The following is a 14,191-nucleotide window of genomic DNA, read 5'->3' on the forward strand; positions in this document are numbered from 1 at the left end:
CCATAATTGCGTAAAGGAAAAAGGGAAGATGGAAGAAGAGAAGGGGGGCGAACCCCCTCTTCTCCTTCTCCAATTCAGCCTCCTGCCATAAGGGGGGCATGCCACCCCTTGTGGGATGGTGTGCTCCCCTCCCATGGCTCATGTGGCCCATATGCCCCCTCCCCCCCCCCGGGTTTCCCGTAACCCCTCCGGTACTCCGATAAATACCCGATACACTTTCGGTGTTCGAATACCATCGTCCTATATATGAATCTTTACCTCTCGACCATTTCAAGACTCCTCGACATGTCCGAGATCACATCCGGGACTCCGAACAACATTCGGTCACCAAATCACATAACTCATATAATACTATATCGTCAACAAACATTAATCGTGCGGACCCTACAAGTTCGAGAACCATGTAGACATGACCAATACACCTCTCCGATCAATAACCAATAGCGGAACCTGGATGCTCATATTGTCTCCCACATATTCTACGAGGATCTTTATCGGTCGAACCATTATGACAACCTACGTAATTCCCTTTGTCCATCGGTATGTTACTTGCCCAAGATTCAATCGTCAGTATCTTCATACCTAGTTCAATCTTGTTACCGGCAAGTCTCTTTACTCGTTTCGTAATACATCATCCTGCAACTAACCCATTAGTCACTTTGCTTGCAAGGTTTCTTATGATTTGTATTACCGAGAGGGCCCCGAGATACCTCTTCGATACTCGGAGTGACAAATCCTAATCTCGATCTATGCCAACTCAACAAACACCTTTGGAGGTACCTGTAGTGTATCTTTATAATCACCCAGTTATGTTGTGACGTTTGATAGCACACAAGGCATTCCTCCGGTATCCGGGAGTTGCATAATCTCATAGTCGAAGGAATATGTATTTGACATGAAGAAAGAAATAGCAAAAAAACTGAACGTTCAATATGCTAAGCTAACGGATGGGTATTGTCCATCACATCATTCTCCTAATGATGTGATCCTGTTATCAAATGACAACTCATGTCCATGGTTAGGAAACCTTAACCATCTTTGATCAACGAGCTAGTCAAGTAGAGGCTCACTAGGGACACGGTGTTTGTCTATGTATTCATACATGTATTTAGGTTTCCAATCAATACAATTCTAGCATGAATAATAAATATTTATCACGAATAAGAAAGTATAAAATAACAAATTTATTATTGCCTCTAGGGCATATTTCCTTCACACCCACCCACACCCAACCCATTATGCATGCTCCGTCACCCACCGAGCATGGTGGGGCTCTACTTACCCCTACGTCGGCCCGTGCCAACTCTCCAGACCTGCATGCAGCCCCGTCTCCTGCCACGCACAATGGCTCTCCGCCTCCCACGGTGTCACCACCGCCCACCAGCCGGCCATTGCGCTCACCCGCCACTCCACCTGGCCCGACGACCTCCCCTTCTCTCACGGTCGACCATGCCTCCTCTCCTTCCCCCATGTCTCCCGATTTGTCGTCGCCCGTCATCATTCATCGTCTGCCGTCGCCGAGTAACACGCACACTATGCTCACGCGTGCCAAACGTGGGCTCTTCCAACCTACAGATCGTCTAAACCTCATGGCATCCCACTCCACTCCCTATCCCATTCCAAAAATATACTGGGGTGCTCTCCATGACCCTCACTAGTGTCGGGCCATGCTCGAGGAATTTGATGCTCTTGTTTCTAACAAAACTTGGTCACTTGTTCCTCGACCTTCTCATGCTCAAGCACAAGTTTCATTCTGACGGCAACCTTGCTCGTTACAAGGCTCGATGGGTGGTCTGTGCCTACTCTCAACATCTTGGCATCGAATTCGATGAGACATTCAGCCCCGTGGTCAAGCCGGCCACGATAGACATCGTCCTCAGCCTTGCCATTTCACAGCCGTGGCCGGTCCACTAGCTTGACATCAAGAACGCCTTTCTTAATGGCAATCTTGACGAGGAGGTTTACTTTCAGCAACCTCAGGGCTTCGTCGATGCTCACTGCCCCGACTATGTGTGTCGTCTCCACAAATAGCTCTACGGTCTCAAGCAAACTCCGCGTGCTTGGTACCAGCGTTTTGCTCATTTTGCACACCTATTGGGATTCGTCGCATCCAAGTCCGATATCTCACTATTCATCTACAAGAGTTGATGAGGGCACGACCTCGGTTGTGCCACTGATATGGCCCGATCTTTTACGATGTAATAACCTTCAAAATCCACCAATAAAAAATACTCCCAATTACACGAGCAGTACGTGTAACCTGAAGCAGGGGCAACGACGACCAACGGACAATCCCTCGACACACGAGAAACTTCCCGTCATAGTAGACGTAACCAGCGCGCAACCCGTCGGTGATGACGGACCTCGAGCCATGTGCAACTTTCACGCAGAATATTCACACAAAATAAATAACGACGGCACCCAAAGAGGACCGCTTAATAGTCGATACACTTGTTGTCTAAACCGAAGAAAAATAACCCAAAACTCTTTTACACGACGCCTTGTGGCTTTTATAGCCAACTCAAACTTTGCCTAAGGCCCCTCACGCACGCACAGCAATATGTCTAGAAACAGGACTCCTTTTACATCTAGGAATTACCATTAAAAAACAACTAATTTCTAGTACGATGTAGCTTTGATTGGTTAACTACCGTGGACCCCAACCAAGATCACGGAGGGAAAGAAATAGCCGCAACAATATCTTGTACCTTCCCCCAGCAAACTCCTTTCTTGGCAAATATAAAAACATAATATGGTAGCTTCTGATTTTATGCCTCCAATTGAGCATTGATCCCCCAAGCGAATAAGTTTCCTGCCTTTTTCTTGATGAATCTCCACAGCTCACGTGAGGAAGGAAGAATATATCCTTTGCATGTACGTGCCTGTTTTGGACTCCTTGTACATGCATGCGTCCATCAAGATTGATTTTCTCCTGGTCCAAGCCAAAGCCATGAAAACTTCTTGTTAAACCATAAATTGTATCAGCATGTGTGCATGTTATATTAACCAGCGCATGCTTATACTTGCCGGCATAACTCAGCCGTAAATATGTTCCAGCATATACATCATTAACAATAATTAACGAAGTAACGTTAACTTGATCCTGACCAGCGGCTTGTACTTCATCATTGTCGATACTAAAAGATACATAGCTGGTCATATCATCCCCTCTCCCTTGAAACAAAACCGTCCTCGGTTTTGAGTCCTCCTCCCGAGCAGTTGCATCAATATTAATTTTAGAGGCTAGTAATTTAGTAGTCTCAACCTTCCTTTTCTTGTCTTCTTCAAACTCCTTCATCTTCTCTTGGAGTTTCTTCACATCACTTGCAGCCTGTGCATGGTCTCGCCTCTTACGATCCTCCAAATATTGTTCTGAAGAATATGCTTCAAAGTAAGCCCACTGTCCTTGAAAAACAAACTTAAATTTCCTCCAAGAATAAGTACCGGATTTATCAATCTGCAGCTCCTTCTTTTTTGTCCAAGATTGACCAAGTATCAAGCTACACGCATACATATGATACTAGTAGAATGCCCGTGCGTTGCTACGGGCGCGGACGCGAAACATAGATGAACACAAGAGTGTAAGTTGTGGTCATCTTTTATCTTCTCCAACAAAAGGCAGTCCCTCGGCTTTTCTATATACAGCTAATTTACTTTTATATACATACCAAAATTGTGGCATGACAGGATAATCTTTCTTATCTCTTCTCCTTTCTATTTACTCATTAGTCACTACCACAAAAAGACATGACATCAACTTCATTCTCCTTGCCTGCCTCCTAAATATATATTGGAAAACCAGTCAGTGCTCATTGGAATACCAATTGGAAATATACGTTGCCATCTAGATATATCAAACATCTACCGTGTTGTACTATTTTGAGTGCATTGTTGAATTTCTTAGCAAATAAGTAATTTCACTAAATGCCTTAGAGTTTTAATATTTGACGATCGTGCTAACAATACGTACCTTTGCACCCGCTTTGTCTCGTAGATAGTCTCGAGCATGCATACAATATATGTAAGAATTTATCACATATAATTCCATATTTTAATATATCAATATTATGTTTTATATTATTAAGTACAAAGTTAAGGCAATTGGTCTTATATTCTCATCCAAGAACATATCATACTTATAGTGCATTTCAATTCATTGTTTCATAACAAGGCATCTCCAATGTCCACAAAGTTTTCCTATATATGAAAAAACAGCCTCGTTTCCCTTATATATAAAAAAGGGCAACCCTAGGCGCGGGCGCGCCGGCCCAAACGGTTCGGCCGGTCGAGCCCAGTCGTTCGATCTAGCGAGCAGCCGTCCGATCCGTGCGTTGACTTCCACCTCTCCTTCTTCCTCTCCGCGCAGGCGCTGCTCCCGGCCACATGGACGTCCTCCTCGCCCGCCAGCAACCTCCCCCTCACGTGCACCCCCTCTCTCCGCCGATCCCGCATTGCTGGATGCCACACTCGCCGCCGGTTGATACGTCTCCAACGTATCTACTTTTCCAAACACTTTTGCCCTTATTTTGGACTCTAACTTGCATGATTGAGTGAAACTAACCCGGACTGACGCTGTTTTCAGCAGAATTACCATGACGTTGTTTCATGTGTAGAAAACAAAAGTTCTTAGAATGTCTTGAAAATCCTCGGAGGCACTTTTTGGAAAATATAAAAAATACTGGAGAAAGAATCAAGACCAGGGGGCCCACACCCTATCCACGAGGGTGGGGGGCGCGCCCTCCCCCCTGGGTGCGCCCCCCTGTCTCGTGCACCCCCTGAGGCTCCGCCGACCTCAACTCCAACTCCCTATATTCTGTCTCGCGGAGAAGAAAATCAGAGAGAAAGTTTCATCGCGTTTTACGATACGGAGCCGCCGCCAAGCCTAATCTCTCTCGGGAGGGCTGATCTAGAGTCCGTTCGGGGCTCCGGAGAGGGGGATTCGTCGCCGTTGTCATCATCAACCATCCTCCATCACCAATTTCATGATGCTCACCGCCGTGCGTGAGTAATTCCATCGTAGGCTTGCTAGACGGTGATGGGTTGGATGAGATTTACCATGTAATCAAGTTATTTTTGTTAGGGTTTGATCTCTAGTATCCACTATGTTCTAAGATTGATGTTGCTATGACCTTGCTATGCTTAATGCTTGTCACTAGGGCCCGAGTGCCATGATTTCAGATCTGAACCTATTATGTTTTCATCGGTATATGTGTGTTCTTGATCCTATCTTGCAAGTCTATAGTCACCTATTATGTGTTATGATCCGACAACCCCGAAGTGACAATAATCGGGACACTTCTCAGTGATGACCGTAGTTTCAGGAGTTCATGTATTCACCATGTGTTAATACTTTGGTCCGGTTCTCTATTAAAAGGAGGCCTTAATATCCCTTAGTTTCCACTAGGACCCCGCTGCCACGGGAGGGTAGGACAAAAGATGTCATGCAAGTTCTTTTCCATAAGCACATATGACTATATTCGGAATACATGCCTACATTACATTGATGAATTGGAGCTAGTTCTGTGTCACCCTATGTTATAGCTATTACATGAGGAATCGCATCCGACATAATTATCCATCACTGATCCATTGCCTACGAGCTTTTCACATATTGTGCTTCGCTTATTTACTTTTCCGTTGCTATTGTTACAATCATTACAAAACCCAAAAATATTGCTTTTACTATCTTTACCTTTTACCACTGTTACCATTACTATCATACTACTTTGCTACTAAGTACCTTGCTGCAGATACTAAGTTATCCAGGTGTGGTTGAATTGACAACTCAACTGCTCATAATCAAGAATATTCTTTGGCTCCCCTTGTGTCGAATCAATAAATTTGGATTGAATACTTTACCCTCAAAAGCTGTTGCGATCCCCTACACTTGTGGGTCATCAAGACTAATTTCTGGCGCCGTTGCCGGGGAGCATAGCTCTATTCTCTGAGTCACTTAGGATTTATATCTGTTGATCACTATGAAGAATTTGAAAGATGCTAAAACCAAGATCTATCCCTCAACTACGAGGGGAGGTAAGGAACTGCCATCTAGCTCTGCATTAGATTCTCCTTATGTTATGAATAAGCTTGCGACACCTAAACCTGCTACTGCTATGAATTCTGATATGTCGCATGTTATCGATGATGCCACTTCTGCTTTGCATGATACTTATGATGAAACTACTTCTGTGCGTAATACTACTTTGCCATTAGGTGAATTTCTTGATGAACAACTTGCAAGGGCTAGAGAGAATAAAATTACTGAAGATGCTATTATTGATGATAGTGATGATGAAAGATCTCCTAATGATTATGAATTGCCTGTTGTTCCTGAGGGTTATGTTATGGATGAAGAAACTGCTAGAGATTTTCTTGCTTGCAATGATAGATCAGATCTTAAGAAATTGTTAGCTAAGCCGAAACAAAAGACTCTAAATGCTAGAATGAAACATGACCCTGCTTTTGCCACTTCACCTATCTTTGTTACTGATAAGGATTATGAATTCTATGTTGATCCTGAAATTATTACTTTGGTAGAATCTGATCCTTTTTATGGCCTTGAATCTGAAACTGTTGTGGCACATCTTACCAAGTTGAATGATATAGCTACCCTGTTTACTCATGATGATAAGTCTCGCTACTTTTATATCCTTAAGATATTTCCGTTCTCATTAAAGGGTGATGCTAAGACTTGGTTTAATTCTCTTGATTCTGGTTGTGTGCGTAGTCCGCAGGATATGATTTATTACTTCTCTGCTAAATATTTTCCTGCTCATAAGAAACAAGCTGCCTTGCGGGAAATATATAACTTTGTGCAAATCAAAGAAGAGAGTCTCCCACAAGCTTGGGGGAGGCTTCTCCAATTACTTAATGCTTTGCCTGATCATCCTCTTAAGAAAAATGAAATACTTGATATCTCCTATAATGGACTAACTGATGCTTCCAAGGACCACCTCGATAGTTGTACTGGTTGTGTTTTTAGGGAAAGAACAGTCGATGAAGCTGAATAATTATTGAACAATACGTTGACTAATGAAAATAATTGGACTCTTACTGAGCCAATTCCTGAGGCAATTCCCCAACCAATTGAGCCAACTCCTAAGCCTATTCCTAAACCCACTCCGAAGAAGAGAGGTGTTCTATTTCTCAGTCCTGAAGATATGCAAGAGGCAAAGAAATCAATGAAATAAAAAGGTACTAAAGTTCAAGATGTTAAGAATTTACCACCTATTGAGGAAATACATGGTCTTAATATAGCGCCTGTTGAAGAACCACATTGTCTCGATAACCCGACACAAGTAGTGAAGGTAAATTCTCTCTATAGATATGATAAGGATGAAATCCCTTCTACTAAATTTCATAGCCCATGCTTAGATGAATTCGATGACTTTATGGCTAGGCAAGAAAGTTTTAATGCTTATGTTGGTAGAGAGTTAAAGAATAATTCTTTCGAGATAGGACGCGTGAGTGACAATATGGCTAGAGTTGAAGTGAACTTAAACTCATTAGCAAATATGCATCTATGGTTGCTACTCAAGATGAGCAAGTAATTAAAGCTCAAAATGATTTTCTTGATGAATTAAATAATAAAAATGACTTTGCTGTTAGAGTGGCTACTAGAACTGGTAGAATGACTCAGGAACCTTTGTATCCTGAAGGCCACCCTAAGAGAATTGAACAAGATTCTCAGAATAATAATCTAGATGCTCCTAGTTCTTCTAAGAAGAAGAAAAAGAAGAATGATAGGACTTTGCAAACTTCTAGTGAACCTAATGTAGAAACACCTGAGAATCCTAATAATACTTCTATCTCTGATGCTGAAACACAATCCGGAGATGAACATGAACCTGATGATAATGCTAATAATGATGTTCATGTAGATGCTCAACCTAGTAATAGCAATGATATAGAAATTGAACCTGCTGCTGGTCTTGATAACCCACAATCAAGAAACCAATGTTATGATAAGAGAGATTTTGTTGCTAGGAAGCATGGTAGAGAAAGAAAACCATGGGTTCAGAAACCCATGCCCTTTCCTCCTAAAACATCCAAAACAAAGGATGATGAGGACTTTGAGCGTTTTGCAGAAATGATTAGACCTATTTTCTTACGCATGCGCTTAACTGATATGCTTAAATTAAACCCTTATGCTAAATATATGAAAGATATCATCACTAATAAGAGGAAAATACCTGAAGCTGAGATTTCCACCATGCTTGCCAACTATACCTTTAAGGGTGGAATACCTAAGAAACTTGGTGATCCCGGAGTACCCACTATACATTGCTCTATTAAAAGAAATTATGTTAAAACTCCTTTATGTGATTTAGGAGCCGGTGTTAGTGTTATGCCTCTTTCCTTGTACTGTAGACTTGAATTAAGTAAGTTGACACCTACTGAGATATCTTTGCAAACGGATGATAAATCAACTGCTATACCTGTTGGCATTTGTGAGGACGTGCCTGTTGTTGTTGCGAATGTTACTATCTTAATAGACTTTGTCATTCTTGATATTCCTGAGGACGACAGTATGTCGATTATCCTTGGTAGACCCTTTTTAAATACTGCAGGTGCTGTTATTGATTGCAACAAAGGCAATGCCACCTTTCATGTTAATGAAAATGAGCATACAGTACATTTTCCGAGGAAACAACCTCAAGTTCACAGCATAAATACTATTGAGAAAAGTCCATCAATTATTATTGGAGGTTTTGAATTTCCTCTCCCTACTGTCAAGAAAAAGTATGATATTCTTATTATTGGGGATGTTCATATCCCCGTTGAGGTAACCTAGTGTCACTTTGAAATTTCTCCGGTTCCGTGTTATTCGGAATGAGTTTGTTAACAAGACTTGATCAACCTTGTTAGTGGATTCATTTTGATGATCATGAGATGGATGAAACTAGAAGGCACAACCTTCTGTACTTTCTTTTTACTTTCTGTTATTTAGAATAAATAAAACAAAAATAGTATTATCCGTCTGTTTTCTGAAATATCTGTGCAATAAAGAATATCCCGAAAATAAAACTGCTCCAAATACCCTGCAAATTTAGTATGATTTTTTATGGAATATTTGAGGATTTTAGGCACTAAAATCACTGCAGGAGGGGCAAGCACCAGGCCACGAGAGTGGGGGGCGCGCCCACCCCACCTGGGCGCGCCCCCTATCTCGTGGGCCCCTGGTAGCCCCCCTCCACTTATGCCAGCACCCACACACTCCATCTTCTACCCAAAAAAATCCCCATCTAGCTCAAGCATGAGTTCTAGCTCGTTTTGCAGTCATTTTCGATCTCCTTGCTCAAAGCTCTATTCACAAAACTGCTTTGGGAGATTGTTGCTTGGTATGTGACTCCTCCATTGGTCCAATTAGTTTTTGTTCTAGTGCTTTATTCATTGCAAATCTTTGTTGTCTTGGTGACCCTGTTCTTGAGCTTGCATGTTAAATTTATGAGGTTCCAAGTAATTCTAATGCATGATATAGGCTCTAGGCACTTGTAGGAGTAGTTGCTACCATTCTTTTTAAGTTTATTTCACTTTTATTTTGAAGTTACTAAAATTTCAGAAATTTTTCAGAAAAAGAATTATGTCTAGGAGAATGTATCAAGGTGGTTCCTCGGTGAAGAAAGGGCCCAAGATTGCTATGCGTGAGCTAGATGTTGAATTACCGAGGGATGCGGATGTACGAGCCTGTGAGTGGTCATCCGATGATTTTATGGTCAAAGAAGGTTTCAAGGAGGAATTTGACGCGTATGTGCGTAATGCCGAGCTGGAAGACTTCTTACAAGATAAGTGTCCCCAGTACTATCAATTGACTGATTCCTTTGTGTAGAGGTTTAAATATAATTGTACGCGTAATTCTCCCAGTGTCCTATTTGATATTTATGATACATCTTATACCTTGGACTTAGAGGATTTTACAACTACTTGCAAACTCCCGCGATGGGGTAATATTAATGATCCTCACAAATCTGAATTTAGAGATTTCCTTGCTAGCATTACTGTGGGAGAATTCAGGGACATAGCACAAGCCACCATAGGGAGCATTATTTTCCTGATATACATTATTTCGCTCTCTTCGTTGGTAGATGCATTAACGGTAAAGATGAACCATGTCATATGTGTGTCCCTGATCTCTGTGTCCTCAAGAGTGCTGTGTTAGGTTATAAAGGTTATAACTTGGGGGCAATAGTTGCACGTAGGTTGCAGAATAATAGTAGAGCTGGAGATTTATTTGGAGGAATTTATGCAACCCGTGTGGCTAACTATCTTGGTATAGCCCCGCGAGAGGGTGATATGATGATACCTCATGCTTATTTAGATTATGAGGCTATGATCAATCATCATTTTCTTAGGAGGAATGAACAATACCTTCATTATCGACTAATCTATAACAGACGCAACGTCGTCCATGTTACTCTCTTCCCGCTCCTCTCCTTTTTGATTATCAGGCAAAAGGAAGACATGTTGTTACCAGGGAGGAAGCAGCTGAACACGAGGGGAGAGCGGAGGCCGCTCGCCAACATGCCGCAGCTCAGGAGGCATTTGCTGCTGCATCTCAGTACGACCCTAGTTACAACTACGGATATCAGCCAGGCTATCCTTGGCATTAGACCAACTTAGGCCAAAAGCCTAAGCTTGGGGGAGTACATATTTCTCACCGACTTTACATTCATGTTCACACACTAGTCGTCGGTGCTCATACTCTTTCATTGTATTATCCATGCTAGTTTAATTTTCTTTTTCTAGTTTTCTTCTTGTGTGTTTGATAAACCTTAAGAAAAACAAAAAATAGTTAGTTTAATTTCCATGCTTGTAGTAGAATTAAAATGAAAACCCAAAAAGATTTCTCGTTCTTCTTTTTACTTGTTGGGAGCTTTCCCGTGTAAATAGTTTTCTTTTCTTTTCTTTTCTTTGGAGGTCGAGAAGAACATATTGAAAATGTTTAGTGGCTCTCATATGCATGATTGTCTATTTAATTTAGAGCCCATATTATTTGTCTTCTCTTTTGAGTTGAATGCTTGCAGATTCCAGCTTAGTCTAATGCACGTACACTCTTATTATTATACACATCGTTCGGTCGTGCAAGTGAAAGGCAATAATGATGATATATGATGGACTTATTGAGATGAGGAAAGCTGGTATGAACTCGACCTTTCTTGTTTTTGTAAATATGATGAGTTCATTGTTCCTGATTCAGTTTATTATGAAGTAAACATATTTGCAATAACATTTAGAGATTATAGTTGCTTGTGCCATGCTTGATTAGCTTTTAGTTATAATGGTTTACCTTGCGTGTCAACATGCTATTAGAATGATTATGATGTGGTATGATAGGATGATATCCTCCTTTGAATGAATTGAGTGACTCGACTTGGCACATGTTCACGCATGTAGTTGAAACAAAATCAACATAGCCTTCACGATATTTATGTTCATGGTGGATTATATCCTACTCATGTTTGTATTCGGTGTGAATTAGTTTTAATGCATGTTTATGACTGTTGTCGCTCTCTCAGTTGGTCGCTTCCCAGTCTTTTGCTAGCCTTCACCTGTACTAAGCGAGAATACTGCTTGCGCATCCAAACTCCTTAAACCCAAAAGTTGTTCCATATGAGTCCACCATACCTTCCTATATGCGGTATTTATCCGCCGTTCCAAGTAAATTTGTATGTGCCGAACTCTAAACCTTCAAATGAAATTCTGTTTTGTATGCTCGAGCCGCTCATGGTTCCACTAGGGCTGCCTATATCTTCCATGCTAGGTGGGTTATTCTCAAGAGGAGTGGACTCCTATCCTCCTTCACGAGAAAGGGCCGGTAACCGGGATGACCAGTCCCATGATCCAAAAAGATCAAAGCAAATCAAAATAATTAAACAAAACTCCCCCAGGATTGTTGTTGGTTGGAGGCACTCATTGTTTCGAGCAAGCCATGGCTTGATGCTTGTTGGTGGTTGGGGGGGGGGTATAAACTTTTACCATTCTGCGTGGGAACTGCCTATAATGCATGTAGTATGGAAGATACATCCATCTCATAGTTGTTGCGTTGACAGCAAAAGTATGTCGCTCAAAATGTTATTCAATCTCTATTTTCAAATCGAGCTCTGGCACCTCTATAAATCCCTGCTTCCCTCTGCGAAGGGCCTATCTATTTATTTTTATGTTGAGTCATCACCTTCTTATTAAAAAGCACCCGCTAGAGAGCACACTGTCATTTGCATTCATTATTATTGGTTTATATTGGGTATGACTTGACTGGATCTCTTTTACCATGAATTACAATGTTTAGTCAATCCTTGATCTTTAAAGGTGCTCTGCATTTATGTTTTGCGGTCTCAGAAAGGGCTAGCGAGATACCATTTTGTTATATCATGTTATGATTGATTTGAGAAAGTGTTGTCATCCGAGTTTTATTATTATCGCTCGCTAGCTAATTATGCTTGATATGAGTAATTCTAAGACCTAAGAGTTATTGTGAGTATGGTTAGTTTATAATATTGTTGAAACCTGAATGATAGCTTTGCATGTTTACAACAACAAGAGCAAATAGAGTTTGTAAAAGTTTTTCTTTATCACTTTCAGTTTATCAACTGAATTGCTTGAGGACAAGCAAAGGTTTAAGCTTGGGGAGTTGATACGTCTTCAACGTATCTACTTTTCCAAACAATTTTGCCCTTGTTTTGGACTCTAACTTGCATGGTTTGAGTGAAACTAACCCGGACTGACGCTGTTTTCAGCAGAATTACCATGATGTCGTTTCATGTGTAGAAAACAAAAGTTCTCTGAATGTCCTGAAAATCCTCGGAGGCACTTTTTGGAAAATATAAAAAATATTAGAGAAAGAATCAAGACTATGGGGCCCACACCCTGTCCACGAGGGTGGGGGGCGCACCCTCCCCCCTGGGTGCGCCCCCCTATCTCGTGGGCCCCCTGAGGCTCCGCCGACCTCAACTCCAACTCCCTATATTCCGTCTCGCGGAGAAAACAGTCAAAGAGAAAGTTTCATCGCGTTTTACGATACGGAGCCATCGCCAAACCCTAATCTCTCTCGGGAGGGCTGATCTGGAGTCAGTTCGGGGCTCCGGAGAGGGGGATTCGTCGTTGTCATCATCATCAACCATCCTCCATCACCAATTTCATGATGCTCACCACCGTGTGTGAGTAATTCCATCGTAGGCTTGCTGGACGGTGATGGGTTGGATGAGATTTACCATGTAATCAAGTTAGTTTTGTTAGGGTTTGATCCCTAGTATCCACTATGTTCTGAGATTGATGTTGCTATGACTTTGCTATGCTTAATGCTTGTCACTAGGGCCCGAGTGCCATGATTTCAGATCTGAACCTATTATGTTTTCATCGATATATGTGTGTTCTTGATCCTATCTTGCAAGTGTATAATCACCTATTATGTGTTATGATCCGACAACCCCGAAGTGACAATAATCGGGACACTTCTCGGTGATGATCGTAGTTTGAGGAGTTCATGTATTCACCATGTGTTAGTGCTTTGGTCCGGTTCTCTATTAAAAGGAGGCCTGAATATCGCTTACTTTCCGCTAGGACCCCGCTGCCACGGGAGGGTAGGACAAAAGATGTCATGCAAGTTCTTTTCCATAAGCACGTATGACTATATTCGGAATACATGCCTACATTACATTGATGAATTGGAGCTAGTTCTGTGTCACCCTATGTTATAGCTATTACATGAGGAATCGCATCCGACATAATTATCCATCACTGATCCATTGCCTACGAGCTTTTCACATCTTGTACTTCGCTTATTTACTTTTCCGTTGCTATTGTTATGATCATTACAAAACCCAAAAATATTGCTATTACTATCTTTACCTTTTACCACTGTTACCATTACTATCATACTACTTTGCTACTAAGTACTCCCTCCGTCCCCAAATAAGTGACTCAAAAATGACTCAACTTTGTACTAACTTTAGTACAAAATTGACTCACTTTTGAGTCACTTATTTTGGGATGGAGGGAGTACCTTGCTGCGGATACTAAGTTATCCAGGTGTGGTTGAATTGACAACTCAACTGCTAATACTCAAGAATATTCTTTGGCTCCCCTTGTGGCGAATCAATAAATTTGGGTTGAATACTTTACCCTCGAAAGCTGTTGCGATCCCCTACACTTGTGGGTCATCACCGGTCGCTACCGTCTTCTCTCATGTTTCTTG

This window comes from Triticum dicoccoides, chromosome 1B (genome assembly GCF_002162155.2).
Source record: "Triticum dicoccoides isolate Atlit2015 ecotype Zavitan chromosome 1B, WEW_v2.0, whole genome shotgun sequence".
NCBI lineage: Eukaryota > Viridiplantae > Streptophyta > Magnoliopsida > Poales > Poaceae > Triticum > Triticum dicoccoides.